The sequence below is a fragment of the Nothobranchius furzeri genome, chromosome 5 (assembly GCF_043380555.1).
Source record: "Nothobranchius furzeri strain GRZ-AD chromosome 5, NfurGRZ-RIMD1, whole genome shotgun sequence".
NCBI lineage: Eukaryota > Metazoa > Chordata > Actinopteri > Cyprinodontiformes > Nothobranchiidae > Nothobranchius > Nothobranchius furzeri.
Genome location: NC_091745.1, coordinates 75,651,367 through 75,678,700, shown reverse-complemented (window position 1 = coordinate 75,678,700; position 27,334 = coordinate 75,651,367). Strand labels below are relative to the sequence as shown.

General features: G+C 43.7%; 1 protein-coding gene across 3 annotated transcripts in view; it reads right to left on the bottom strand.

The window, feature by feature from the left end:
- erfl1 (Ets2 repressor factor like 1) overlaps nucleotides 1-27,334 on the bottom strand; it is a 69,225-nt gene that overhangs the window by 32,908 nt on the left and 8,983 nt on the right. Inside the window, exons 1-2 of one of the 3 annotated variants that reach the window (XM_054741118.2) lie at nucleotides 18,143-20,061; nucleotides 14,978-15,137 (exon numbers count right to left, since the gene is read on the bottom strand). The gene's annotated coding sequence lies outside the window, so the exon portion shown is untranslated. Of the gene's footprint in view, nucleotides 1-14,977; nucleotides 15,138-18,142; nucleotides 20,062-27,334 lie in introns of those variants that run through there. The other 2 variants (XM_070551130.1, XM_054741117.2) reach the window with 2 other exon arrangements.

Sequence of the window (27,334 nt, the reverse complement as noted above, 5' to 3'; positions counted from 1 at the left end):
GATAAAGCCATGAAAAAGAACTTTAAACAAAGCAATAGCCCTGAATCCCCACAGAGCCGGGATTCGATGCCGGGGTGGAAATCGCAGGCGTTCTATGGTGCAACATTTAAGTGGGATAAAAAATAAAGGTAAATGTAGTTAGACTCACATGTGGTTCGGGGTGACGTGGGTGTGTCTTGCACCAGGCTGGGGCTCAACATGGAGCGCTGTGATAGTTTAAACAGTTTAAATCACTTACAGTGGTAACTGGATTTGTAGCCTTGTGGGGTTAAGAACTTGATGAAATCCACCGTGTCTGCTGGGACTACAGAGGTGAGCGCTCACATACAAATTGCCGTTGATAAAAAGAGAAAAGGAAGCCCCGAGATCTCAACCCTTAAAAGCATCCCATCTCATTCTGGTTCACACACAGAAAACTACCCAGCATGCAGCTGGGACCAGTCTGTGGGAAGGCATGTGGGACGAAGGCTGGACTTGACCCACCTATACAAGGGTGTGAAATGTAAACACAAAATTCAAGCTTGAAAGATAGTTGAGTTTGTATGAAGGCAAGGCAGCTTTATTTATGTAGCACATTTCGTACACAGAGGTGTAATTCAATGTCATTCATTCATATATGCTAATGAATGCATGAAAGTTTTCAATGTTAATTTAAAAGTTACCAGAGTTGGGGCACATTTGAGGAAGTGTGCAGCATAGTGGGTGGTGCTCACTCCTCACCTCTGCCGCGTGGACCCAAGGGATAAACCATCAACCCTTCTCAATGGTCAACGTTCCTCGCGGGGTCACACCCATGGGAGTGTTAAAGCAGCTTCACCTTGTTTGGTTCTGACCCCGGGTTCTACCAGCTGACTGCTGAATCTCAGAGCCCTGCTGGGTGTAGACACCAGAGGGAGATCCGACATGTATTTTGGCCCCATGACATTTAGTGATTTATAGACTAGTAGTAGCACTTTGAAATTGATTCTGTAGTCTACTGGTAACCAGTGCAGAGATTTAAGGTCAGGAGTGATGTGCTCGATTCTCTTGGTTCTTGTTATAACTCCAATGACTGATTCTAGTTTATTGTGCACATGGATGAATAAAAACTGCAGGCAGAAGTCAAATGATGCCAATCTTCATCTTCATCTGCTGGCCCCTACATCACCACGCGCAAACCTTAGCATTAAAGAGCAAGTCACCCCCTACCAGATTCTTACTCTACTCCCACTTCCTGTTTGAAAAATGCAACAAATGCTGTTGCCTGGCAGACCGAGAGGGCGGAGCCGCTAACAAATTCACACTCACACAGGCTCACGAAGAATTGTGACATCATAATGTACCAGTTTACATCATAGCATACCTCTTAGCCAATAGCGGTGGCAGATTTAAATTCAAATACAGTGCAGAGTTTTTACCTGACGACGGCACAACACTGCCAGTTTTAGGCAGAATATTTAAATTTTAACTAAGATGCACTGAAGTGCCAAATTATTTACAACACGTGTCTGCAGCACGATTAGACACTCGTTTATTTAGTTTATCAGCAAAAAACAGTTTATTTGAGGGTGACTTGCTCTTTAATTTACTGTTCAAACTCCACGGCAATTTGTCATCAATTCTTTGAAAAAAAAAGAAATATTGTGTCTAGGACACTTAAAGTAAAGCAAACATGACTTTTATTTGTTCAACTTTTAGTAACAAACTAGAGAAACTGAGCAATCTGAACTGCATGTTAAAAAGGTGTAAAAGATTAACTCGGTGTAAAAAAGCAACAGAAAACACTAACAGCTATTGATTTGTGGAGGAAAGATTTGAATCTTCATGTTCATGGTGTGGTTGCTGCCCGTGATGTAGGGACCTGGAATGACTGATGCATCTGAGAACATGAAACAAGTGTCCAGCTCTTAGTTTTTGTAAAATAACGCCTTAACGCAGTTAGAATTTGTGAATAACGTGCAAATGAATTCGTCCCACATGTCAGATCTTGGGTCACTATGGGTCAACACCGAGTATTAATATTTAACTTTTTATTTAAACTTCTGCTCTTTATTTTAATTATGTTCTCTGAGACGTTAATGTCACACTTGTTACTGTAAATAGCACAACATAACAGTCTGTTGCTAACAACACCAAATTTTCTCACACATTATGTTGATGATTAAATGTGACTTTAATAATAAAACAATAATAATAATAATAATACATTTTATTTGTAGCACCTATCAGGACTCGCAAGGTCGCTTTATTGATGCTAATGCAAGAATCTGCAACACTGTGTTGTGTTACTGTCAGAGGGATGTGATGCTCTGTTTGTTGGAAAACTGGTTAAAATGTTATTTAGCAAACATGTTCTGTTTTATTTTTATTTTAGGGCTGCTTTTACAAAAGAAAACTGTTTGTTTGCATTCGTTTGGTACCTTGTGTAACAGAATGAAATGACTTGTTTCCCACCAAAAGTCATTTTCCCCTCTCCGACGACACAGAACTAGTCTGCATGAGATATGGCCTCAAGGTCTCATGCGTTTGCTCTAAACTGCTTTCTTTCCAGCCCAAGAGAAGAATGAAGAATGGACTCTCTCCCTTTAATAAATCACAGAACTCTATTTTAATAAAGCTAATCAAACAAAGTGTTAGTCAATATTAAGATGTGACCAATCTGTGAAATCAAAATATTAATTACTTTATTATAATCCTATAGAATATAATAAGTAATATGACTTTAAATGTTTCCACTAGGACTGATCTCACGTAGCGTTAAGACACAATACATTGCTTTACTGAACCAATCACAATCTGCCAGATCTGATGGAGGCGGGGTTTTGGGTGGTGTCTGGTAAAATCTGTCATCTTTTCATTTGACCATAAAACAAAACATCCGAAGTATAAAACTATGCCCACGTCATCTTTAACGCCAGTTCAAAGCGTTCTAGAGAAGTGTCGGAGTGGCCAATCCGTAACTTTCCTCTTCAGCCAAAAGAACCAACACAAGCTGGATAAAATCTGTTGCTGTTCCAACTGCTGCAACGGTTCCTTTCAGAATAAAAGCTGAATCATCATGACCCAGTTTTGGGTCTCGCTAGATGACAACAAAACCGTTGTGACCTGGAAGTATCTCAAAGACTGGTCTGGTCGGCAACCGCTGCTTTTCCTACCGGCTTCGGTTCCAGAGTGGGTCCAGCTGGACCTCGACATTCCTGATCTAACGAGGACTTCCACCAGGGTATGTAGGCCGACGGAATGGCGTCGAATGCGTTTATGAATCTCCTAACCAAAGCTTAGCGCGAACACATCACCTTCATTTCCCATCAGAACTAATCAGAACAGCGGCTTCCTTTTCAATTTTAAAGAAACTCCTGAAGACCCTGCTCTTCAGAGAGCATCTTCTTAACTAGCACCCTCCCTGCACCCGTCCCCCCTCTCTACCGTCCACTTCTTCGTTCCCTCCTCTCCATGACTGATGTCAAATTGTTGTTATTGTTGTTGTTAGCCTCAATGGCAACGTGCTGATTATCACTTGTAAGTCGCTTTGGACAAAAGCGTCTGCTAAATACATAAACATAAACATAATCGCTTCTTCGGATTTGCTGGTTCTGAGCAACATTCCACATTACACCATTCTCCGTCTCATTCACCTTAGTTACACCATACATTTAGTGTTAAAGTTAGTCTAGTTTAATTTGTTTAGTAATACATTTTTAAACTTTTAATCTCAACTCTCTCTCTTCTGTTGTCTCTGAGTGAATACGAAGCTGTTAGCTAATCTCTGCAATAAAAAGTTCCAATCTTCTGGTTAAAATAACCCAACAGATCCATAAGGTTGATTTCATATTTGCCATGGAGTCCTACGTCTTATGGCTCATTAAATAACATGTAATTTAAATCATTACACTTGCACAGTGGAAAAAAATGAGCTATAGTTGTAAATCCACACAAATTGGGATAAAATCTTGATTTCATTATTAAAAATGGCAGATATTTGCCCGATTGCTTGACCTAATGAGGGTTGATGCAACCCAATAAAGAAATGATTTGTGGTTCAGGAGCTGAAAGGGTCAAAGAGTGTGGTCATAAAAATATGACCCTGTACTTGTTTTATGTCCTGATCCCGATGACGGGACACTTCTGTTACTGCTCTGTGAGCGTGGGAACAAGAGATGCCATACACTGATTTTTGTTAAAGGGGTTTGAGAATTCAACGTTGACGTGGAAGGCGGTTTGTCAAAGTCAAAGTCCCATTAGTTGTCACACACAGGTGTGTGTGCGAAATTTGTTCTCCGCATTTGACCCATCCCTTGGGGGAGCGGTGAGCTGCAGACACAGCCGCGCTCGGGAACCATTTGGTGGTTTAACCCCCCCAATCCAACCCCTTAATGCTGAGTGTAAAGCAGGGAGGCATTGGGTCCCATTTTTTTCAAAGTCTTTGGTATGACCCGACCAGGGATCGAACCCCCATGTACCGACCTGCTTTAAATTAGTGATGTAACAGAGAAACGGTTCAGAGCGAGCACAGCTGCAATAACACGCCATCGTAGCTGTAGCCCACATAGTCCAAACACACTCTGGTAATAATGTATGTAGATGTTGTTGGTGGTAATGCACCACCAACAATGCTAGCCCAAGCCAATGCTACTATTCTAGTTCAAAGACATGAGGTTGAATGCCAGACAGATCAATGGCTTTCCTATCGAGTCATCCGGACATTACATGGCTGTACACACGCTGCAGTTCCATTAGCACCTACCCAGCGCACCTCGGTGTGATTCCTGTGGAACCTGTGAGCACAGGGGATCTGTATGTCGCACACAAACACGGCACAACAAAAACAAAAAGGCAGCAAGATAGCAGGTGGAAAACTCTGGAACAACCAGTGATGCTGCCCTTTGGCCAATCAGTGGCCAACAGTCTCTGAATTTGCATTTTCTACCCAACTTGGTGCTTGGAACTGAAGTGATGCAGTTACTAAAGAGTCAGTGGCAGCCAGGTACCTGGCTGTCCAACTGGACCAATTCAATACAAGTTGTGTCGCACTGAGATGGAAATGTGGCAGAATAAGTCCAAATGTGTCACAGAGAAATCGGAAAATAACGGCCTTTCGGCACGCAGCTTTATAGGGCAATGGTGGCAGCAGAGTCCTTGGGCGGGGACACTGTAACCGTGGTCGGAGGGACCAGTTGCGCCTGTGTTCGGCAGCCTCACTTTTGTCAGTCTGCCCCAGGAAGCTGTGGCCACATTGTTGCTCATCATCAACAGTGTGTGCTGTTGGGTGAATGACTATTTGTGCTGTAAAGTGCCTTGGGGGGTTGTAGAACCCTAGAAGGCACAATATCAAATACAGACCATTTACCATAGCTCAGGGGCGGCGTTAGGCCCGGCTACTTGGGCTGAAGCCCCGGATCTTTCATCATAAGTCCCGGATCTAAATCGCGGAAGTAACATGCAGTACCAAAGTCCAACAGAGAGGGCGCAGCTGGCAATAGTTTGTATACAGCCTGCCTGAGTCTCCACCACTGAAGAAGAAGCCCTTCAGCAGCCGGCTTCTTCTACACTCTCTGCCTGAAACGCATGAGTGAAGATGGACATAAGGACGTTTTTTAGACCAAAAGTACAACGACAGAACCCCAGCTCTGATGAGACTGGTGTTGACTCAGGTTTGTGAGTCTTATTTGAAAATATTTGTTGTGCTGCTGGTTTGCCTAAAGTTAGCTTACTATCAGGTAAAGTTGTTGGAGAAAGAAAGGGAATATTTACTATCATCTCACACTAAACACTAACAGGAACAATACTCTGCCCTGAATATGCTGAATATGTAGCTTCAGATTAAAAATTATGTGGCACAACATATATATATATATATATATGATGTTGACTAGTGCGTGTCACGTGTGCGTGCGCGCGCGTGCGCGTGTTAAGCCCCGGATCTTCTTCAGTCCTAAATCCGCCCCTGCCATAGCTCATATGGTACAGATATCAATATTCATGTTCTAGCCGAGTGGGCGGGGCAAGCCAGTCTTTCCATTGTAGGACTTTATGAGGTTGACGGGGCTCCTCGGCCATCTTGAGCCCCAACCATTGTTGATATGCTGAGGCTCAAAGAACAGTTTCCAAATGTAAAAAGACGTTCTATCGCCCCTTTAAGGAAAAACGTGAACTTATTTGGAAAAGATTTCATATGAAGTAATGAATTTTTAATAGTATAAAATATCATTTGAGATTTCATGATTCACTGAAGTTGAGGAAAATCTTTGAAAAAATAAAAATAAAAAAATAAAAATAATACCCGTAATGTCAAATCTCTCTCTCTCTCTCTCTCTCTCTCTCTCTCTCTCTCTCTCTCTCTCTCTCTCTCTCTCTCTCTCTCTCTCTCTCTCTCTCTCTCTCTCTCTCTCTCTCTCTCTCTCTCTCTCTCTCTCTCTCTCTCTCTCTCTCTCTCTCACACACACACACACACACACACACGCACACACACACACACACACACAGATTCAATCTCTCCATCTTTCCCCTCTTCCACTGTTTCAGCACACTAACAGATGTAGCTACACACACTCGGAGCCCGTGTGCCACGGCCCCCGCCGGCCCCCGCTCGCCTCTGTGCGTGTCAAATCGAATCTCCACCTCTGTGCGTACTACACCTGCTGTGCCTGCATATAATGCGCCGCATACAGTGAGCGCACGATGACGGATTACTGAATTAGGCCAATAATGACAAGTGACACTTCTGTTACCGCTCCCTGAGCCACTGCAGAGAGCGGGGGAGATGTGTAAATAAAGAACAGACACGGTGGCAGAGAGACGCGCGGAGAGGGAGGGAAGAGAGGAAAAAGCAATAGCTCAAAGAAAAGAGGAAGTCACGGGGATGGATTGGAAATTTTCAGCTTATTCTATAAAATAAAAAAAGCTCTATTTCATCACTGACTCGTCTGTTGGTTGTCCTGCTGTTTTCAGTTATCTTCTGAAGAACGTGTGACAAAATCAAACAATGCTTTCTCTTTGTCACCGCCTCTCCTGGAACAGGTTTCAAAACGAGCCAGAGCCAAAGAACAAACCTCATAAAACAGGAAAGACAGAAAGAAGTTCTGAACCCTAACCTGACCTGTAGGATGTCTCCTCCCTATAGACCCAATTCTCCACGGGCCTGTGTTCAGTTCAGGATGTTGACTTGTGTCAAACGAGGAGGAGGAAGTTCAATCCTCCCTGGCACGGCATGAATAACTCAACCTACCACCTGGTGCTTCTGCGTTGCAGGAGAGGTTTGGAGTGAAACGTGTGCAAACACACGCTTTGATTCACTCATGCAAAAGTGTGGGCTTCAGATGTTTAGCGATTTCCTAGTTTTTGGATCATGCAGCCAGGACTTTATGACATGAAAATCAATGAGAGTATCTCTGGTGTCGCTCACGGCTCGTCGTCCGTGCGGTCTCGTAATGACGGATCACGGAGGGAATTTGGGTCCACCGAGTCATCAAAGTAGCTGTGCCACATTTGAATTTGTCTTGTGAGTCGAAGTTTCAAAGTAAAAGTGACTAAACTGAGAACAGCTGAGAGAGGAAACAGGAAGAGAAGGACAACCAGAAAGTGTCTGAAAGGACAAGAGGAGGAAAGAATGGAAGGAGCACAGAGGAAGGAGGGATGACAGAAAGAAATATTGACAGAGCCTAGATATACACATAAGTCACCCGACACGAGCCGCCTGCTGCCTGTATTTTATAGAGCCGCTCTGCGCTGGCGGAACAGCGTGACAGCCCAGTTCCTTCAAAGGGAAATATGGTCCCTCTCATGCTCTCCCGCCTCGCGCTCCACTATCATTCCTGTTTTCTGTCTATCCCACCTGATATCATTCTGTCACCCCTGCGCCAGGCTCCTTTTCTCCACATCATCCCCCTATTTCTTCCTGCCTTTTTATTGGTGCTCTACATTCCACCCGTCATGTTTCACTCCCCTCCTTCCATCCATCTTCATGTCACTCTCTTAATTCCCTCTCATTTGCTCCCCTCTGCCCTCATCCCTCCCGTTTCTATTCCAGCTTCCCTCCGAGTCGTTTCCACGTGCCATCCCATTTCCACCAACTCTCTTTTTTGTTTGCCTCATTGTTCCTGATTCATTTCCTCTCAGATTTCCATTTCATCCGTCCCTTTGCTCCTATTTGTACTGGGTAGCATCACCATTTCTCTTTACCTCATGGCTCTGTCACTTTTCCAACTATATTTCCTCTGACCTTCCATGTGCAGTTCCTCTTTCCATAACTTGGTTTTGTTGCCATCTTTCCATCATCCTGAATCATTTGAAGTCTTGAAAAGTACGTTTTTTTTTTACATTTGATCCTTTCTTTCTTTGCATGTTATTCACCTCTTTGTGTTTTTCCCTAATTTTCCCATATGCCTTCATATTTTCATTCTTTTTCATTCAGCCTTACGTTTTCCTCCTCCTTTCCCCTCCGTCCCTCTGCATTCCAGCCGGCCCTCCCTCTCTCATCCGCAGCCTGAGCACAGAGCCGCATGTGTCGGAATCAATTAGAGCTGAGAGCCGTCGAGGCCGCTCTTTCACGGAGGTAAATATTAAACTGCACCAAGCACCGAGAAGGAAGAGAGGGAGGCAGGGTGGGAGGGAGAGGAGGAGAGGGAGGAGGGAGAGCCCTCCGTCCCTAATCCACCGCATCGATCAGGCGGGGATGAGGGTAATATATTATTTTGACAAGATACGATCCTCCGACGCGCACCGCTATCCCCGGCGATCGATTTCTTTTTTCTCTCCTTTTTTCTTCCCCTTTTCTCCCCCTCAGTGAGTGGGACGCCGTTTGTGTGCAAGGCGGTGTGTGCGCACGCTTTTGTCGGGTGTCTCGGCGTGCACTTGTGCACCGGAGTGTGGATGGGCGACAATAAGAACAGCATTAGGAAACGTGCAGGAGAGGAGGGAGGCTGCTGCTGGTTTAGGTGTGCACGTTTACAAACAAGCTGGTGTCTGAACAGCTAAATCACCTGAAGATGGATCACAGGAAGAAGATTTTCAAAAAATGCGCTTTTAGTTTATTTTACGTAGAGAGGAAGAACGACTGTAACCGCGTTAGAAGCAGAACTGACCTATTGTAAAGTAAAGTGCCTCCCCTTCTACACAGTCCCCCGCCTCACCTCAATATCGCTTTGTAAACTGTGTCTAAATGCTAAAATCCCAGATCAATTTTTTTATTCAACCTCTCCCCTCATCACTGCCCTCCTCCTGCTTCTGTCCTCCTGAAGCAGCTTCAAGTTTCTGTCCTCCACCCGTGGAGGACACACGCATTTCTGTTTGTCAGCGTTTGCAGGAGCCCTGGTCTTCAGCAGATCACAGATTTTTGCTGCACAGCCTGAAAGCAGACCTTGTTTTAACACCGCTGGAAGGTAATTTTTAATATTCAAGCAGAAGCAACCCCCTTTTTAGGCCTTTTTTTATGTTTTATTTTGCATCATAGCCCAGACGGAGAAGCAGGCTGACTAAAATATTAAATAAAAAAAGATAGGATTCTAGAAGTAAAAATGACTGATTTAAGTTATTGCTATGTGGATTTTTAAGCATTAGGGTTACTAAAAAAGGTGACACAGATGAAGATCTCAGTCTTATCTTCATTCAGCTGAAGAAAGCTCCCAGCCGTCCAGGTTTTAATGGAGTCTAAGCAGGTGTGTAACAGCTGCAGTTCAGACATCTCATGGGGTTTAAAGGAGATGTACAGTTGGGTGTCATCTACGTAAAGATGGTAGGAGATTCCTTTAAAAGAGCTCAAGATGTGCTGAAGAAGGAGCAGATAGAGGAGGAACAGTATGGGGCCCCAGCACAGAACCTTGTGGGACACCGTGGACGAGGGAGAGGGAGGTGGACCGAAACTTGGAGACAGCCACCGAGAAGGAAGGCTCAGACAGATAAGAGGAGAACCACTTCAGAGCAGATTCTGATAGGCCTACCCAGTCTCTCAGGTATCAAGTAGCAGGTGATGGTCAACGGTGGCAAAGGCTGCAATCAGGTCCAGCAGGACCAGAACAGATCAGTCCCCTGCATCACTGTGAGTCAGAAGGTCATTAGAGACTCTAAGAAGAGTTCGTTCAGTAGAATGAGCTCTACGAAAACCTGACTGAAAACTATCGTAGACGTTATGTTTATCAAGAGCAGCTGAGAGATGTTTCCACAAGAAGAAGAAGCAATTTACCTTTTTTGGCATCAAGGTGAAGTCTGGAAAGTAAAGTAATTTGAGCTAAAGGAGGATATAAAATCACAGACTGATGGTAATCTGGCGTTGTTGCTGCTGGACTTGTAAGTAATATTTTTTGTCCAACAGCGTGGATCTATTTCATGGCTTATTTAGCATTAGTTAGCTTGTGTTAGTGTTAGCTTGTTTTTAGCGCTAGCAACAGCAGGCTATGGAAGGATTTTTATGACAGTTGTAGTTCTGATTTCAACCAGCAGGAGGAGAAACGTAAAACTTAGTGTTGCTTTAGAGGAAGTGGATTTGGTGTCATGAATGGCGACTAAACCGAGTGCAGAACAGAAAAAGTCCAACATTTATTTGTTTTAAGTATAAACTTTTTCTTTTAGACACAAATTTTTCATGTTTTACATATAAATTATGTAAAGCTGCCGCACGGGTGGAAAAATAAACACATGTAGTGGATGAGATAAGGATTCATCTGAATTTTTAAATCACACACACACACCCACACACACACACACACACACACACACACACACACACACACACACACACACACACACACACACCCTCCTAACCCAGCAAACAGAAGAAAGAAAACAACTAAACATTTATGTGTGTGTTTGCAGGTTGCATCGACGCCTCTTTGTGAACAACATTAGCTCCAATCTGACTTTTCGAGTGTTTCAGTGATGCAAACACACTGAAGTCATGCACGCAAGTATTGTCCCCCACTGAAAGATCCATCCAAGCCCGCGCTACGACACCCGCTGGTTTCTTCTTCTGCTCCCTCCTGGCCCCTGTCTCCCACTTTCTCCGTTTCTGCTCACCACGATTTAGTTTTCCTGCTCACTCTTGCTTTTATTGTACCATTTTCTGCCACTTTGGTCCACGAAAGAGAGGCCGTAATGCAATCTCTCCCCCTCTCCATCCCCTGCTGTGAGGGAGAGTAGCTTGGCCTGTGTGCTGGGCCGGCGGGAGGGGGGGGAGACGGGGTCAAGGTGAGCTCTAATACACTATTGATCCGCCCCAATTGAAAACCTGATGGAAATTTTACCCCCCTTTCCTCCCCATCCTTCCCTTGCCCCCTCTCTCTCTCTCTTTCACTCTGTTTTTCTCCCCCCATGGTTCACCCCCTCCCACTCTTCCTATCTCGCACTCGTCTCTTCCCTTATGTCTTTTTTCCTTTCCTGTGTGATTCCTCCCTGGTGTCTGGACTCGTCCTCTTTCTTCAGTGTCTCTTCGTTGGGCTCCAATCTGTTTTCTCTCCCAGCTGAACGTCTCTTTCAACCACCGACTACTTTTCCTCCCTCGTTCGCCATCTATCTCTCCTCCGAGCAGCGCTCTGCCTCCATGTCTTTTAAAACCATGCCTCTAATCATTTCCTCTCTTCTTCTTCATTCCTTTTGGTCTCAACATCTCCCTGTTTTCCAAGTCTGTTCCTCTCTTTCTTCCTCTAAACCCCTCGTTACCCCCACCTCCTGCTCTGAGTGTGCATCAGATGGTCCATTTCTCTCTAACCCAGTGCATATTGATCCCTATGGCAGTAGCATGCAGGGCGAGAGCTGCGAGGACCTCTGCTACAGTGTATTAAACGCCACAAACGCTTTGGACGCAGGGCCTGAGACACGCCTCCCCGGCAGGACCCTGTCAATAGATGCTGCCTCCTGTCAACAGCAGCCAAATGGCCTCTCAATCTGGCATCGTGACGAGCCACAGACACAGGGCCGTGCAATGGATCTGCCACGAAAATACAGAACCAACAAAAAATGATGCAACAACAAAGATTTAGATGTGAAAAACACTTCACTCAATAAAAGCAAAGTGGTTTAAACAGTCGGCTTTGATGGAAGTCAATCAAAATCATGTAGAACCACTTCCATCCCGAAAATGTCACGAGCAAAATCTATGACCTCGGCCGTCAATCTGCTCCATTCTTCGTGCTAACAAGCTTTGTAATAACACACACTGCTGTCCAGCGGTTACGCGGAGCTGCAATTATGCTCGTGGTCGAGGGCGCCGCCGCACACAATTCGAACGCATCAAACAAAAGAGGCGAAAAGAGCTGGAAGAGCCCGAACAATCAGAGATGGCAGCAACACAAGTAAGGGCTTTCTCTGCAGCGAGCCATCGACTTTCCCACTTAACAAGACGCGGCCTTCACGCCGTTTGCTGCTTCCATGCAGAGCGGGCTGCCGCGCCGGGAGATTAATGGAGGGAGCGTGCACACGTGTGCCTTTGATTTATGTCGTGTTGTGTTCGTGTCAGACGGCAGAGATATCGGGGACCACCATCTCTCAATAGACACGGAGATGCTACAGCGGTTGTTGGGACCCTTCTGTCGACCCCTCGACCTCTGATACACATCTGGAACAACAAAGGAGGAGGAGGAGTGAAACTCCTCACCACTCCTCTGTTTTATCACCACTCTTTAACTTTTGTCTCCTCCTCGTTTAAACCTCCCGTCTCTCGACGAAGGAACTCGTTTTGCAGCTTCATTCTTCGGGTTAATCTCACAGATTAAATAAGAAGAGAGCAAGGTTAGGAGGAGCAAGAGAAATGTGTTTCATTTTACCTCCTGACTTCATCTTCAGATTCATATAATCTAGTAGACGTTCAGTTAGTCCCACCATCCTAGTTTTGTCCACTTACAAGTGTTCTGACTCCAGCCACCTGTTTTTATTTTCCCACTTTTCTCTTTCAATCACTCCATCCTCGTCTCCTCTCTCCACCCACCCCCCACCCCCCCATCACCTCAGCCTCTCCATCTATTTCTCTCTCTGTAGGAAGGAATCAGTCTCACCTTAATTGCGCTTAAATCGGATTAATGACTGACCGGGGACAACTTGACTTAATCTCTCTTCTAGTAAATCTCTTCCTTTCCCTTCTTCTCGTACATCACTCTTATGCATGTTACCCCTTTATGACCCCTCCCCCCCCTCCTCTCTTTTTGTTCTTTTTTGTCTTGAGCGCTCTCTCCCTCCTTCCTCTTCATCACCTCCTCTCTCTAGAAGAATCAGACGTTCTTTCATGTTTTTTGGACACACTCTGTCACACTTCAGCGCTGCTCGTCATCCGGTTCCCTTCATCATTCCTCTCCCATTCTTTCCACAATTTTTCTATCATCTTTTGACTTCATCGTCGAGAGATTTGCCAACACATCGTTGGCTCTGCCTGTCGCCCCCCCGACTCATCAGCGTGTCTGTCTGAGTCGCGCTAAGAGGTCGGCCGCTCGCAGAGCGCTGGGTGCGCGTTAGTACACGTCGATGTGGTCCTGTCGTTGCCTCCTAAGTGCTTTGGCAATACTAGGGATCCGCTGTCATGCCAGCTAATCTCAATCGAATTAAATTGAACTTGTATTGAAATGGCGGTAAAGGACACAAGCTTCTGTCTTGTGTGAGCGCTCAAGGAGTGCCAGGTTTCAGATAAGAACAAAAAATCACAACACGCAGATTCGAAATGGGGTTAGAACCAATGAAATCACGAGGAAAGATCAAAAATAAACAGTTGAGTAAAAAAAATAACTGATTCTGTTCCACGGCGAGGTGATCTTTATTAAGGGTGGAGGGCACAGAACGTGTGCCAACTTCCAAAACCCCTGCAGCTCAGAAGAAATAGAGAGAAGCAAAAGGCCAGCCTTGTGGACAAAAGCTCATTTTCCTCTTGGTTGCACACTGCTGCAGGCAGGCTAACATGCCACGGGAGAATCCAGCCACTCATACACCTCTGTTTTCCTCAGGTTTTTCTCAACTTTACACACAGCGTCAAAGCCATAACTAAGACTGACCCGGGGGTGGGGGGCTTCGTGTCAACCCAGAAGGCACAGCCTGACCAGCCGGAGGCGAATTCAGCGATCTGAGAGACACCAAAGTCACCTGCTGCTTTTGAACACAGAAGACAAAAGCAAGACGCTGTCCTTTTTTTAAACGTGGGTGTATTTGTTCACCTAGTTCTGCTTGGAGTCACTTCCACGACTCCTTCCTTCAGAAACACCCCTCCCTCCAGCTCCTTGCTCTTTTCCACGCCCGTCCGCTCCCGCACTCCCTTGCTCTTTCTCCCCAAGCAGCCAGGATTAAGCATTTATCTCGGTGGTCCTTCTTTCGGTGCTAAACGCCCGCGAGGACGATAAGAGTTGCTGGGATTTGTCAAATTGTGAACCATTGATTAACTGACCTTTCGCGCTTGCAAGTCTCTCAGCCACTCCACTAACTGCCGACAGGCCAGATAGAGAGATAGATGGACACATCTGGCTGTTATTATTGTGTACAAGTTTGCAGTTACAGGTGTGTTACTGGGAGACGACAGGGGGATCAGGGGTGAAGCAGAGGAGGGGGAGAGAGAGAGTGCGACGATGCAGAGGAGTCCTGCAGCCAGCTGCCCCGATAAGGTGACAGGTACAAGAGTGACTATAGCAAACAGCTGAACGTTCAATAATGAAACACATTTTAAAGTGCGCCAAGGGACACGTCAGACAGGAATTAGGAGAGTGTGGGTTCAGATAGAGGAAAAACTTCGATTTGGTCTGAATATTTTGAATATTTGCAGAATTTTGGGACATTGTTCAAAACCAAAAATTGGGTGAAAATAAAGGAAAGTTTTAATGTTTTAAATGAAGAAAATTTTGATGCTTTTGTCTTCCAAAAAAGAAGAATTGTTCATCTCACCTTCAACTGCAGCTCCTGTCAACATTCCCAACATGAAAAATGTCAAAATGTGCAAAAATAAAGAAAATAAATCATATTTTAGACCAATATAACAAACCTATACTAAAAGTGGAAACCTGAGACAGTTTGTGTGTAAGGGAGGAGAAAGTTGACCCACCTCGATCTTCGTCGCCCCGCCTCAGAGATACACCTGAGGCCGAAGCCCGATCACTGTGTCCGGGATTGGACTTGAACTGTCTTCGCCGCTGCGCTTGTTCCGGACTGGGGGAGGAGGAGGAGGAGGAAGACGTGGTGAAGCGCCGCTGTCGGAGGCGTCACTAAAATAAACATCGTTTAAAAATATTTATTTTGCTTTGTTTTCATTTACAGACAGACTTTATTTCAGATTTTTTTTGGCTCAGATGAGGAAGTCTGCGGGAACTTCTGATGTTTCCCCGCAGGAGCGCCGCTGATCAATCACGTTATTGATTCCTAAAGCAGGAAGACGGCAGAGCGCGCAGGCCGGAAACGGTGCCTTCTAGGCGTGAATGACGTCAGCCCATGTGCTCCTATAAGTTAATCATCATTTATGTCATCTAAAAAACTAAACACTTTCACATGAAGTTGTGTGTTCTCGCACTGATCCAACCGGAATTACCGGGAAAAAACGGATCCAGAGGACCGAACCGGCTCAGCGGTAGGATTGGCTTCGGTGTAAACGACGCACGAAGCTGGTTAAAACCGAACTAACAAGCCCGCTTTGATCGTTTGTTACTGCTTCTTTCCACACGACCACACATTAGAGCAGTAGAGAAAAATAATATATCAAAACTTTGTGTTGAAGGAAGTTTCTAAAAGAAAACAAAAGAAAAAAGATTTTAAAAAGACGTTAGAACATAAACAGAAGTAATCTTCAACATATTTAAAATATAATTACAAAAGAAAAAGTAATTGCAAAAGCCCAATTAAAGTTTATATTCGTGAAAGGTTCAGAATAACTATAAATTTACTGATAAACAAATTAAATGTTACATAAAAATTGTTATGGGTCTGAAAGCCTTTAAAATATGTGAAGAAACGTAAAACAAAAAAATACTGAAAATAGTGTCATTACACAAAGAAATCGAAAATACATATTTTTTCTAAACAAATTGTTTTATTTTACTTAATCGTTGTAATATTATTAATAATAATTATTATAGGCCTAATAATTACAAAAAATTACATAAATAAGTTATTAATAATTAAACACATTTGAATTCATTATTATTATTTGTCTCGTATTTTATTTTTTCAATAATAATAATAATAATAATAATAATAATAATTTATGGAATTTAAACTCGTTTTATGATTTTTAGAAAAATTAAATGAAAATTTGCTGGAAATAAACAAAACAAACATTTTGATGTGATGACAACAAACAGCCATCTGTCCATCTATCTCAAATCCAGCCGTGAAGAGCTGAAGCATCAATGTGAAAAACGTGGCACGAAATTACGTCAGATGCCTTTTAATTTTTGGAATATTTCCTTCTGTTACTGACAGCAGAGAGATGGAGACAGGGGCAGGAAGCAGAACCAAAACCCCGATACTTAAGTCCAATTAACCGGATCTGAGTATGGACGACAAGGTTAGGAACAGGCTCAACACGTTGGCCTGAAACCACACACACACACCACAAATTAGGCCAAAGCCTGCAGTCAGCGTGAAAATCAAAGCAAAACAACAACTTTAGTTTTTGTTGCTTGAATAAATTTTAAAAATGTTTTTACAGATATTTAAAAATTTCCATTAGAATCCTAATTGAGAATTTATTACTATATTAATAAATAACATTAATAACATTAATAATAATAATAATATTAATAATCATCATAATAATAATAATCATAATAATAATAATCATAATAATAACGTGTTATTTCATTAGACCTGTATCAACTGCAATTCAACAATAAAAACAAAACATTTTGTAACGCTGGTCGCATGGGTTACAACTTCCTAATTCATGCTTATTTTAATCGCAAAGCGCGTGCACAATCTGGCGCACGCACGTGTTTTAAAAAAACTTTTTTTTAGGTTGGTTGATGTTTTCTAAAGTCAGCTGTGAGTATCTGACACTGAAAAAACATCAGTAGGGTTTCGAGTGGATCCATTGATCGATCTCTTAATCTGCAATAGTTACATGCATGTATTGATTTACAAACGCTGTTTATCTGGAAATATACTGGCACAAATAATTGATGAAGTACACCCACGGGGCGCATAAATATGCATCAGAGTTGAAAGGGGCAAACACCTAAAAAAACAGAAACCTGCGAAGTCGAATAAAGATTATTCCGAATATTATTTTTTGGGAGCTCGAGTCCGTGCTGCATCGATGCGCTGATTTCTGAAACAAACTCCCATGCGAGTCTGGAAATACACAAATCAGCCGCTTCACTTTTACTGGAGTAAACTTCAACACATTTGCTTTGATGAAGACACACATTGACGGATGGTCATGAAAGAAAATCACACATCTCCTCCTCTGTGGGGATCTGAGAGCAAATACTTGGAAGACTTTTGTGCAAATTTCTGCTAAAAACCATGCAAGTCCAACGCGCGTGCATGAACTTGAAACTGAGCCAAGATCAAACATTTAAAACAGCAATCAAAATGATTAAATCAAATAAAACACATCAACATTTGTGCAAGTGCATAAAAACATGTCAGAGCTGAAGCTGGACCCAAAAACAGGCCTAATGAGCTTCCGACATCGCGCGTGCGCGCACATACACGCACGCTCATACTTATGAAGGCAAATCAAACGACTCACACCAGCACACACAAACGTACCACTGGGAGGGAGAGTTGAGATGTGCACTGGCTGAGGTCTCGTGCAGCTCGCCGCGTGAGCGCCTGTTTAATTGACTGATTGATAAGGCGGCGGAGGTGATCGAGAGCCGGACGCCTTAACAAATAGACATTTAGGGCTAATCCGGGCCAGGGCAGACAGCTGAACGCACATTCGACACTCTCACACCTCCTCACGCGCTCCATGATTAGGTACCCTCCTGGCAAACGCAACTTTCTCCAGAGATGTCCGTATGGCGAATGCGTAATTACGCACGGTCCAACTTTCGTGTCACAATGATGCGTCAATTAAACTTCGTCACGGAAAGCCTAAAAAAGATAACACAGGAGCGTCTGCAAAGACACGCTGTCGCGCTGAACCACAAACTAAACTTGTTCATCTTGTATCAAAAAAATTTAACAGAAAAATAAACTGAAATTTGAAAATATCTTTAAATAAAAAAACTGTCAGGTGCAAATAAATTGTGCAAAAAGCGAAACGTACCTCCAGCTTTATTTCTTAGAAGTTCTCACTGGCTGAAGCGCGCGCACTCAATCCAAACGCGTTCACTCTGAAGGTGCAGCGAGGCAGCGACCGGAGAGGAAGCCCATCTACCAACCTGAACCCGGGGAGGAGAGCAGGAGGAGGGGGGAGGAGGAGGGGGAGGGAGAAGAAGAGGAGGTGTGCACCTCTCTCTCTCTCACTCTCACTCTATTTATCTCTCCTCTCGCGCGCGTGTGTGTGTGTGTGTGTGTGTGTGTGTGTGTGTGTGTGTGTGTGTGTGTGTGTGTGTGTGTGTGTGTGTGTGTGTGTGTGTGAAAGTAGTTAATTAGTAAATCCCCATTCGCTGTGCCTCGGGTCGGTTTGTTTTCCCCGGTCGACAAGCCGAGAGGAAAGAGAATTTGAAGTAGGATTCGACCCGTTTCCGCTCCTGTGTCTCATATATGAGGTCTGCGCGCGCGTGCGTGAGCGCGCAGAGTGTTTGCGACTGTGTGCGTTTGCTGCCACAAGAGGAGCCCTATGGCTACAACAGCCCGCCTGCGCTGGAGAGGAACTGGACACCAGCAGAACTACCCCAACATCTACAAGTTTGGAATATATTCATCCGCTTCCAAATTCACAACAAAACAATAAAAGTCGTCACTTCCAGGAGTTTCGGCTGGGATTTGAGTGTTTGACGGACTCAAAAAGCCTTCAAACCTGAAGTTTGCCTCAACACATGAAAATGGTCTGCTTCCTGAACCCAAACATCACTCACAAAGAAGAAAGTGTCATCATCTGTCTCTCACACCTGTTCCCAAATCACCTCTTAAATCAACCTGCAAAGGGCAGCAGAGCTTGCCCCTGTGAATCGACTCTGCCCTTAACAAACTTTAATTATTTAATTGATCCCCAATCAGCGAGTTAATAATCAATTAAGTAAAGCAATAAAACTCACTTGAGCGGGGAAAGCCAGAGTCTATGACAAGGGAATCAGGGGGAGAGAAGAGGACTGGGATCGAAGGATGTGGGGACGGAGGCTGAAGGTAAAAGGATGTGCTGGTTTCTCTGTATCCAGTTGACCTTTTAGGTCACAATCAGGTCGCACTTTTACACTATAGAGGAGTGTTACCTGAGTAGCAAAAGTGTTAGATACTTAGAACTTGGTGTTGATTCTGTGTGATTCAAACATGATGGTTCAACCAGAAATGTAGAGAAATTGGGTTTGGGGTAAATTCAGCACCCTTTTGGAGCTTCATAGCTCAGGATGACTTCACAATAAAAGCCTCACTCAAAGTTTGTAAAGGTCGTGGAAAGCTGGACCTTGCATTACTGAACTTGTGTTGTGATGTGTTTTATCTTTTCCACACAATCATAATTTTTGTTTTATTTTAATTATGGGACGTTAATTTCCGTAAATAGCTTCAGACAACATGATTTGGAGGTTCCTGATATTTGGACACCTCTCCTCTGATTGGCTAACAGCAACATGACTCTACCGCTGACTCTGCTCTGCAACGCTGATGTTTTATCTCCACAAATAACACAAGCCTGGAGGAGTTTCGCTGTGTGGTGGAGTTACTAATGCTAAAAGTTAGCTTCTACTAGCCGAGATGTTAACTGCTGTTTCCTGGACGATATACCAACAATATCCTTCCCTGTCGCGAATCTAGATGGGTGAGTCCATGAATGTTAAGGCAAGGCAGCTTTATTGATATAACATATTTCAGACACAGATTCAATTCAATGCTTTCCATTAGCAAGAATATATGAGCGACAGTGTGACGTAGATCTGTCAGGCTTTTCAAATCCTGGAATCTCATGTATATTTTCTATCAGAAGCTAATGCAGAAGATAGGTGTAGGATTATAATCACAAATAATATTAAAGTGGTTTTTCAGTGTTTCACACTTTTAACAGAGAGTTTTTATCCGTTGAAATTTATTTAAAAAAATTGCATTCACAAACTTTTTTCTTTGACACCTAATGTGATTTAGATTTTAACCAACCTTTTGAAACATGTCATTCGTACCATTTGGTTGTATTTTTAGGCATGCCTGATAGTGGGGCGCGTCCAGGGAGTGGCCTGGGGTGGCACATGCCACCCTTGGAATCTGATTGGCCACCCGAGGTGCCAACACACTAATTTACCTTTAAATAGGCTTTTCATTGTCCGCAAAAGGCTTGGGGGTAAAACAAAAAAAAAAAAAAAAAAAAAAGCATAACCATTGGTGCCACCCATGTGCCTCACCTGGGCCACCCCATTTTAAAACATCTGGACACGCCACTGGCCTTATTACGTATCTTCTTGTTGTGCAGCACTTTGAACATTTGTGGTAATTAAAGGACTTCGTGTATAAATTGGAATGACCTGAATGAGCCAATTATCAATCAACATGTGTCCTCTTTCCCTTAAATAACTCCTCATTGGTATATGACTTATTGTTTTCTCTCTAATCCTAAGTACGGAGAGTTCACAAACAAACCGTATTTCATTCACTGCCATTGATGACTAAAGTCGTCATTTGCATTTTTTACTGTGTGGGCATCGGAACGAGCTCCCGCACTGTGAGAACAAACATCCCAGCTCTAATCCACGTACGTCGCACGTCACGTGACCAGGAAGCAGAAAATCCATGTGTTAGGAGATCGTTTTGGGCCGCTGCTGCAAAAACAAGTGAGGCGCGAAGCGGAAAAGCTTCCGCCGATCACAATTCGACAACGGATTACAAAAGAATGGAAAATGCTCGGATTCTTCCTGATGTAAGAGGTGAGTTTTGGTAGTTTTGGCGTTGACATCATGTGACCTAAAAAAACAGTAAAAACGCTGAAAAACGCTGGCAGTGAAGGTCACAGAGAAACGAATAATACTTGTTCTTTCTAAAGATGATCGGTCATCCTGAGTTTCGCATGCATGCTGAAAGTGAAAATAGTCTTCCACCCCTATTTCCTGAATTAGCCGCCGATAGAAAATAAACGAGGAAACACTCGGGTCAGAAAAAGCCACACAGATCTACGTCACACTTTAAATTAGTGTTCATGACCTCACATACCTTAGCTTGTGACTGTGGAAGATTGTGTTGACTTAGCATCCAGGAGAGAGCAGAGCACATGTCAGGTAGTAAAAGCTAACCGTTAGCATTAGCAACTCCACAACACGGCAGATTTTGTTTAGGCTCGAGTTATTTGTGGAGAGAAAACATTACCGATGCATTTTATACTCAAGAAATAAGAGTGAACTGAGGTGGTGAAGGAGTTGCGTGGCTGTTAGCCAATCAGCAGTGAGATGTTTACATGAATATTAATGAGTAGGATAAAAAAAATCTGCTTTTACACGTGAATATGTGAACTCTGAGATTGATTGCATGAGTCTAAACACGTCCCCCCCCCCCCCCCACCACCCCCACCACCCCGGGAAAACAACTCACTAGACATTAATTAATTCATACTAGAGATTATGCTGATTTATGACAAAAATAAAAAATAAAAATCACGACCGTGTGAAAACTTGGACTTGGCTGAAATATTTCTTCACAACTGGTAGTGAATAATGTTTCATGTTTGTCATATTCTCTGCAGAATTTGACTGTAAAGACTTAAAAATTCACATTTGCCACCATCAGAGCTTTCTGCTACTCGTCATGCTGATTATTTTAAACTTTAGGATTAATAATTTTCCAAGAGCAACCTTATGCATTGATTTTTAATCTGTGTTCTTGTCATCAGATTTCTTTCTGGGAGTGAGAAACTCACAGGTGTGTGGTAACCACAGTGACCTCAATGAGCCACCGGCAGTATCTTTAACATTTCTGCTGATCCTGATTCTCTGGGCGGACACCGTGCGAGGTCTTTTCTGCTTGGATTATGACGAAGATGATGTTGGGATTTTAGGCAGCAGCTGGTTCCATTATTAAATGTAATCCGTGTAATCTGAATTTAGCCTTTCTTCACTCACATGAAGTTAAATCAATTAAAAAGTCAGATTTTAACTTGTGGAAACAGCAGTGTTACAGAAGCAGGAAGCAGACAAAGCTTCACATGTTTATACTCAGCCAAACACACACAACTCATCCACCTCTTCGTCGCCCTCTAGTGTTAACTCCCAACTCCAACCTTTCATCACTGCTTGTTGACACATGAACTAGTGCCTCCAACTGTCCCTCATCTTCAGACTCATGTAGCTAATCTCAGAGTTTACATATTCACACGTGAAGCTGTTTTGTTTTTGGTGTTTTGGGTGATGCACGTTGGTCCTGGCATGCACCGTGAGCCGGGAACATCAGACAGTCTTAGCAGTTGAAAGCTTTGCCAATACTAGGAGTCCCCTGAGGGCCAGGGCAATATTGATGCAAAGATTGCTGTGTGTCTGTGTGCTGCTGATCCATGTCACTATTTATACTGGTATGAATTGTTTGTTAAATTACACGTCACTTTTACAGTCTGAATAGACAAAAACAGACAAGTTGACACGACATCTTTCAGACTAGTATCTGAAACTTTGGCGCTTTTTCCCCCTCCCTTCCTCTGCTGATCTCTACCCAGCAGCTGGGGGCGTCTGAGCCTCTGACACCTGGGAGGTATTTGTGACAGAGTGGGGAGGCGCTGGAAGAGGATGAAAAACTGACCTATCACATCCCCATCGACTGAGTTAATTAATATAAGTAGAGCAGGGGATTCCGAGCTCACTTTTCACCGTATGGATTAGCTGTCTCCTTACATTTGGTATGTTTTATGTCTGTTCAATGCAAACTCAATGTGTTCCGTCCTGCGGCACAATCATGACAGCTCATTTTGGGAGGCGAGCCGTTTTGATGGGGCAGATTTTAATTGCGACACAACAAAAGGAGGCCTCGGCGCGAGTGACGGATACGGAGCCTAACGGGAACGGATGTCACGTTGAAGCAGAGAAAGCGGTTAAAGGGGACGAAATTCAATGAATTATATTTCAACTGGAGGTTACTATGAACTTGGTGCTTTCTCCCGGCTGATACGACTGAAACGTTTAAGGAGATTAATCTGAAATTAGGAGGGAAAAGATGGACTGGAGCAGGACATGGAATTCCTCATCGAGTCTTTAACACTTTCTTCTTCTTTGAGGGTGGGAAGACAAAAGAGGTGAGGGGGTTTGTGTGTGTGTGTGTGTGTGTGTGGGGGGGGGGGGGGGTTGGACAGACTGGAAGACAGGGAAGTAGAAGGTGGGAAATGGAGAGAAAAGGAAGGGAAAGAGAGCAAGAAAGAGCTCCACTGCCTAGTCTTAATCTGAGCTGTTCTGATCAATAGCCCATTTCCCATTGTTGCCAGAGCCGTTCGATCGCTACACCACGGAATTAACACACCCACTTTAATCTAGGGGGAGAGGAGAAGGGGAGGAGGGGGGAGAAGGGGGTTTGGGGGGACGAGTGGGGAGCAGCTGTGGAGGCATTCTCAAATGAAATCAAATCTAATTGTTATCACTGTAGCTGCTGCACTTATTACCACCACTGTTTCAATTATCCAAAGACAATACGGCTCCCCCCCCCCCCGCCCCATACCTGAGGTGTAAACTGGACGTAAATAATGCAAATGACTGGTTATTTGTTTCTTTCTGTCAAATGAGGATTGGATTGGGCCGAGAGGCTGGTGGTGGGGTTGTTGACGCTCGGGCACAAGAACAGGGTCTGTAGTCAGGAAGATTACAGCATGAGGGACTCTTGGTGTTTCAGAGGTGCTTCAAGATGTTCCCAAGTGATTTTAATGATAAAATATTGAAATATTGCCCCCGAGCAACCGCTTAGAGATTATTTAATCCATCTAACATCCTCCAATTGTATGACTTCACACGTAGAAACCTTAAATCTGACAGAAATAGAAGACGCTTTAAAAGAAAATTCGTTGACTGTAAAAATAAAATTAGTTGCATCTGAAATGATAACAAGTCTCTTCACAATTTTTTAAAACTTTGCTTTTAGCACCTCCTAGTGTCCGCTTTAATTCACTGTCATAAAAACAAAACTGAAACTCTCCGCTGCGCTCTTGTCTTTTCAACACCTTAATCTTGCTACTGAAATGTCTCCTCAGCCTTCACTAGTTCCTACAGGAGCAGTTCATAGCTAAACTAAACAGATCAGCTGATTTCAAAGACGCAGGAATCGTCTCTCTGGGCTCTCGTGACTCGGGAAACTCCTGATGGCGACTCTTGCTTGGCTTCTTTTGAGGCTAAACTGTGATAAACCTGTTACAATAAATGCTAACCAGCTATAGCTTGTCTGTTCTGAGGCGTAAACATAGATTGCCGTAAAGCGGAACTTTGTGAGACTTCAGGGCAGTGATCCAGAGAGGCTGAAGTTGCAAACGGAGTATCCTGCTCACGAGGGTCGGAGCGGGCGGAGAGAATTTTCATTCGCCCTATAAAGGGTCATCTTAGCACCGCTCTAGAAAATGATTTAAAATGTGAAAAAGTTGCCTTTAAACTCACAGAGGAGCCCAGCTTCTCCCATTCGGACCAAAATATGAAGAATTTTTGCATCTACTTTGTAAAGAGTCTCGCACATAAAAGGCAGAACAAATTTTCATCGTGTGCAATTTGCAGTTATTCTTGACTGACTTCGGTGCACCGTGATTACACGTAACAAGCACTTCCTCAGCGAATAACCCTGTTTTCTCACAGTAAGTGATGATTAAATGACAATCCATTGGTCACAGAGAAGACCGCCATTTTTCACGTGCAGTCACGAGACCATGATGTGACGTTTACGGTAGTTCTTGGATTCAGACGTGAGATAGAATTTGCAGCTGCATGTTGGAACAGTTGGTAGCTCCCTATGCACGTACGGATTTTCTCCGGGTAACTCGTCTTCTTCCCAAATACAAGAAGACATGCACGTTTAGGCTAACCCTCCGGAGGCTGGCGTTGCAGATTTGCAATGTTAAAACCTACCTGGTTACTCCACATAAGTATATCATGAGCATTTTTTAACTCAGAAGTACCCCCGAAGGACTTAGTTGTTCGCCCTTTTATCGAAACTTATTTTGAGCCTGAGAGGCTTCATCTGTGGTTTTAGAGGGCAAAGGTTTGTGGCCCTGTGATGAGCTGGCAACCAGTCCAGGGTTCTGATGGGGACGGGCACCAGCTCCCTGTGACCCGATGAGGAAGAAGCAGTATAGAAAATAAAAGGGAGTAAGATATATTTTAAACATGCAAATTGTACCATTGTAACAACTTTAAACCATTAAAATGTCTACGAAATGTTAAACCGTGAAAACTGTATGATATGTGAAAAATGCAGTCACTGTTGTGCACAATTATCTACTTATTTTAGCTGAACCCCGCTACAAACAGCTAGTAAATACGAGAAGACCTGTAAAAGACTGTAAAATGATTCATATCAGTCTGACTAACGCTCAACAAATAAAACGGGATTCTCAGGGATGGCTGAAGCTCTTGGCAAGCAGCCACTGGAGAGCAGATGGAGAAACATGGAACTAAATAGGATTTGTTTTAACCTTTATGTGGACTTGAAATCTCTGCTGTACATTATTACCCTGATTTAATAAAAAAAAATCACACTGAGGACTGCAGGCCTTGTTCATGTAAGCTAGTGCATGAGCATAGGCGTCATTTTAACCGGGGACGCCGGGGACATGTCCCCGGCAAAATTCGTGATCGGCAGCTGTGTCCCCCCCTCTTTCAAAAAAGCCTGCTGATGAGGATTTTTGTTTTACCAGCTCAGATCTTATACCAGGGGTCGGTAACCTGTTCCCATCAAAGAACCATTATTACCCATTTCCCACGGTAAAGAAAACACCGCAGCAGCCGCAGCGTTGCGGGCGGGGCCTACCCTCAGACAGCAGAGGGCTGCTCACAACAGGTGACAGCAGCCGGGGGCATCACACCCAAGGGGGATTCAACACCCACACGTTTCCAGCTGTTTTGCTCACCTCCACACCAGTCTGGTTTCTTTACGTCGCACTCTCTCTGTTTGCCTCATCTCCTTCTTCACCTCCCAGCCGATGTCGGGTTTCCAGGAGAGCAGGAGAGGGAGGGACGGAAGAGCTCGACTGAATTCATAATTTTACATCTTGACATTAGCTGTACAAAGTCTGAGTTTGATAAAGTGAAGAACAACAATTTGCAGAGGTTTATAACTGGCGCGGCGCCAGGTTTTCATTTTTGGATGGGCCACGGTAATTTTGGACGGACCTTAATAAGCAGTGACTTAGTGAAGCAGGCAGGTCGCGCTAGAAAATTTAGTTTAAAAAGACATCATAAATGTGTTCCCCCCTCATTTTTATTTCTAAAATATGAAGTAAAAACTCACAATTTAATTTTCATTCATTTGTCATTAATATTTAGTCTACAACCGTGCGTTAAGTGGACCAACTTCCAGTAAACGCAAAGCATCCAGTCCACCTCTCCAAATGCGTAAAATGTGCATCAGCCGCTAGTTAGGCGCGCCGCGCGCTCCGTCATCTATGTAAGCCCAGACAAGAGCAGAGCAAATAGAGAAAGAATAGAGGATGATTGTGTCTGGATGTGGATGGAGATTACATTTTACAGCAGCCTGATCATCATTTAAATACGTAAACCATCACCTGTCTTCTAGTCCACGCTATCAGCATTATTTTAATTGGTGTGTGTGTGTGTGTGTGTGTGTGTGTGTGTGTGTGTGTGTGTGTGTGTTTTCCACTTCAAACACTGGTCTAACCAACCAGACCAGCGTGTCCAGTAACACATTAATGTTACAATTAAACTTGATTAACCCCAGAGCCGTGCGCACTGCACTGTACTGACTGTAAATGAGGGGGAAACTATTTAATCGGATCCTTTACTTTTCAACATGGTTTAATGTAAAGTTTCATTCAGTACAAACTTTAGTTACACCAATCTAACGAGACAGAGCCTGGATTTGTATTCTGAACAGTTTAAACATGTTTGAAACGGAGACGTGCGTGACGCGTCTAAAATTCGCACCTGCTCCGCTATTATGGAAATTAAACTAACAAGATGAATAACATGAAATTATTTTAGGCACAGACAACATCCCCCACACTTTTGAAAAGCTTGCAACGCACCTGGTCGCTCATGTACGTCTTAATTATCTTTCATTAGACGATAATCAATAAAACGATTTATATAAAATGGATCCAGAAGTTGTAGCCCGTCTCTGCCTTCAATTTTTGGTATTTTTCACCCTGTTGGTGGTTTTACTGAGCAGGTGCCACTTTTGTCCTACGTTT